The sequence below is a fragment of the Pseudophryne corroboree genome, unplaced genomic scaffold (assembly GCF_028390025.1).
Source record: "Pseudophryne corroboree isolate aPseCor3 unplaced genomic scaffold, aPseCor3.hap2 scaffold_674, whole genome shotgun sequence".
NCBI classification, from domain to species: Eukaryota; Metazoa; Chordata; class Amphibia; order Anura; family Myobatrachidae; genus Pseudophryne; species Pseudophryne corroboree.
In genome coordinates, this window is record NW_026970261.1 from 186354 (window position 1) to 190902 (window position 4549).

Consider the following 4549-nt stretch of genomic DNA (forward strand, 5'->3'; position numbering starts at 1 on the left):
ACTGGGATTGATATTTTGTCTCTTTTATTTTTACTTAAAGTACAATAACTTTTACCATTTTAATTTGTTTTAATAGTATATTGACAGTATTGTTTTCTTTCAAAAATCCACTTCATTTTCTTTACCCTATTATTAAAATGGTAATTGACAAAAACAAACTACATTGTCACCAGAAGAGCAATACAAAATGTACAAGTGATATATTAAAATCATCTTTCCAGCTTGAATTTCAATGATGCATTGGGGCAACGATTTTGTGAGAAACATCTTCACCCTTAAATAAAGATTTTCTTAATTCCTTACCTGTGTGCTAATTAGATATCACCTTGTTTTCACATTAAACAGACTTCCACATGAGAAAGCAGCAAGGATGCAGTGGCGTTAATGTTTCCTGGTGTCAACCTGTATTATTTCAGTAGACATTGAAATGAGGATGCATCTTGCTGCCTTTCCAATGAAGCAAGTTTAATTTAGTAATAGGTGAAAAACCATCCTTACAAAGGTGTTAATCAGAGACTTGGCTTTGTGGACACTTTTCAGAGAACAAATTTGTTAGCATAAAAATAAAGCCAGAAAATGAAGAGCTGTTTAATCACGCAATTTGATTTTTTTGCCAGCATATTTCTTTTTCTCTGCAACCCACTGCTAAATTGTGCTTCCTAGATGTTTTTATAAAATCACTGAATCAAATCTAACTCTGATTACATCAGAGAAGGCCAGAAGGCCAGGTACCCTACACCATAACAGGGGGTATGAAATTTGACTTGTCTACTTAAAGATCACCAAAATCTGATAACAAGGTCAATTACGTCCCTGGGTGGGATTGAACCACCAACCTTTTGGTTAATAGCCGTACACACTAACTGATTGCGCCACAGAGACACTTTGCAAAAGTACATACTGACAAATGCTAATAAGCATTCATCTAAAACGTTTCCTAGAAAAACTTAAAAAAGTCAATAATCTGGAGAGTTTTTGTAAGATGTTTCTTCCATCAACCAACGAAGAAACACATTGGTACTTTCCCATGATGAGTGAGTGCTTCAGGATCTCTTGCACTTACATGTGCAGCAGAGTACTGCAATGGAAGCATGCTGGGCCCATAACCCAGAGGTAGGCAGATTGAAACTATCCTCTGCTATATGCATTTTTTTTTTTGTTAATTAAAGTAATCCAAAACTGGGATTGATATTTTGGCTCTTTTATTTTTACTTAAAGTACAATAACTTTTACCATTTTAATTTGTTTAATAGTATATTGACAGTATTGTTTTCTTTCAAAAATCCACTTCATTTTCTTTACCCTATTATTAAAATGGTAATTGACAAAAACAAACTACATTGTCACCAGAAGAGCAATACAAAATGTACAAGTGATATATTAAAATCATCTTTCCAGCTTGAATTTCAATGATGCATTGGGGCAACGATTTTGTGAGAAACATCTTCACCCTTAAATAAAGATTTTCTTAATTCCTTACCTGTGTGCTAATTAGATATCACCTTGTTTTCACATTAAACAGACTTCCACATGAGAAAGCAGCAAGGATGCAGTGGCGTTAATGTTTCCTGGTGTCAACCTGTATTACTTCAGTAGACATTGAAATGAGGATGCATCTTGCTGCCTTTCCAATGAAGCAAGTTTAATTTAGTAATAGGTGAAAAACCATCCTTACAAAGGTGTTAATCAGAGACTTGGCTTTGTGGACACTTTTCAGAGAACAAATTTGTTAGCATAAAAATAAAGCCAGAAAATAAAGAGCTGTTTAATCACTCAATTGGATTTTTCTGCCAGCATATTTTTTTTCTCTGCAACCCACTGCTAAATTGTGCTTCCTAGCTGTTTTTATAAAATCACTGAATCAAATCTAACTCTGATTACATCAGAGAAGGCCAGGTACCCTACACCATAACAGGGGGTATGAAATTTGACTTGTCTACTTAAAGATCACCAAAATCTGATAACAATGTCAATTACGTCCCTGGGTGGGATTGAACCACCAACCTTTTGGTTAATAGCCGTACACACTAACTGATTGCGCCACAGAGACACTTTGCAAAAAGTACATACTGACAAATGCTAATAAGCATTCATCTAAAACGTTTCCTAGAAAAACTTAAAAAAGTCAATAATCTGGAGAGTTTTTGTAAGATGTTTCTTCTATCAACCAACGAAGAAACACATTGGTACTTTCCCATGATGAGTGAGTGCTTCAGGATCTCTTGCACTTACATGTGCAGCAGAGTACAGCAATGGAAGCATGCTGGGCCCATAACCCAGAGGTAGGCAGATTGAAACTATCCTCTGCTATATGCATTTTTTGTTTGTTAATTAAAGTAATCCAAAACTGGGATTGATATTTTGTCTCTTTTATTTTTACTTAAAGTACAATAACTTTTACCATTTTAATTTGTTTTAATAGTATATTGACAGTATTGTTTTCTTTCAAAAATCCACTTCATTTTCTTTACCCTATTATTAAAATGGTAATTGACAAAAACAAACTACATTGTCACCAGAAGAGCAATACAAAATGTACAAGTGATATATTAAAATCATCTTTCCAGCTTGAATTTCAATGATGCATTGGGGCAACGATTTTGTGAGAAACATCTTCACCCTTAAATAAAGATTTTCTTAATTCCTTACCTGTGTGCTAATTAGATATCACCTTGTTTTCACATTAAACAGACTTCCACATGAGAAAGCAGCAAGGATGCAGTGGCGTTAATGTTTCCTGGTGTCAACCTGTATTATTTCAGTAGACATTGAAATGAGGATGCATCTTGCTGCCTTTCCAATGAAGCAAGTTTAATTTAGTAATAGGTGAAAAACCATCCTTACAAAGGTGTTAATCAGAGACTTGGCTTTGTGGACACTTTTCAGAGAACAAATTTGTTAGCATAAAAATAAAGCCAGAAAATGAAGAGCTGTTTAATCACGCAATTTGATTTTTTTGCCAGCATATTTCTTTTTCTCTGCAACCCACTGCTAAATTGTGCTTCCTAGATGTTTTTATAAAATCACTGAATCAAATCTAACTCTGATTACATCAGAGAAGGCCAGAAGGCCAGGTACCCTACACCATAACAGGGGGTATGAAATTTGACTTGTCTACTTAAAGATCACCAAAATCTGATAACAAGGTCAATTAGGTCCCTGGGTGCGATTGAACCACCAACCTTTTGGTTAATAGCCGTACATACTAACTGATTGCGCCACAGAGACACTTTGCAAAAGTCCATACTGACAAAGGCTAATAAGCATTCATCTAAAACGTTTCCTAGAAAAACTTTAAAAAGTCAATAATCTGGAGAGTTTTTGTAAGATGTTTCTTCCATCAACCAACGAAGAAACACATTGGTACTTTCCCATGATGAGTGAGTGCTTCAGGATCTCTTGCACTTACATGTGCAGCAGAGTACTGCAATGGAAGCATGCTGGGCCCATAACCCAGAGGTAGGCAGATTGAAACTATCCTCTGCTATATGCATTTTTTTTTGTTAATTAAAGTAATCCAAAACTGGGATTGATATTTTGTCTCTTTTATTTTTACTTAAAGTACAATAACTTTTACCATTTTAATTTGTTTTAATAGTATATTGACAGTATTGTTTTCTTTCAAAAATCCACATCATTTTCTTTACCCTATTATTAAAATGGTAATTGACAAAAACAAACTACATTGTCACCAGAAGAGCAATACAAAATGTACAAGTGATATATTAAAATCATATTTCCAGCTTGAATTTCAATGATGCATTGGGGCAACGATTTTGTGAGAAACATCTTCACCCTTAAATAAAGATTTTCTTAATTCCTTACCTGTGTGCTAATTAGATATCACCTTGTTTTCACATTAAACAGACTTCCACATGAGAAAGCAGCAAGGATGCAGTGGCGTTAATGTTTCCTGGTGTCAACTTGTATTATTTCAGTAGACATTGAAATGAGGATGCATCTTGCTGCCTTTCCAATGAATCAAGTTTAATTTAGTAATAGGTGAAAAACCATCCTTACAAAGGTGTTAATCAGAGACTTGGCTTTGTGGACACTTTTCAGAGAACAAATTTGTTAGCATAAAAATAAAGCCAGAAAATGAAGAGCTGTTTAATCACTCAATTGGATTTTTCTGCCAGCATATTTTTTTTCTCTGCAACCCACTGCTAAATTGTGCTTCCTAGCTGTTTTTATAAAATCACTGAATCAAATCTAACTCTGATTACATCAGAGAAGGCCAGGTGCCCTACACCATAACAGGGGGTTTGAAATTTTGACTTGTCTACTTAAAGATCACCAAAATCTGATAACAAGGTCAATTAGGTCCCTGGGTGGGATTGAACCACCAACCTTATGGTTAATAGCCGTACATACTAACCGATTGCGCCACAGAGACACTTTGCGAAAGTCCATACTGACAAAGGCTAATAAGCATTCATCTAAAACGTTTCCTAGAAAAACTTTAAAAAGTCAATAATCTGGAGAGTTTTTGTAAGATGTTTCTTCCATCAACCAACGAAGAAACACATTGGTACTTTCCCATGATGAG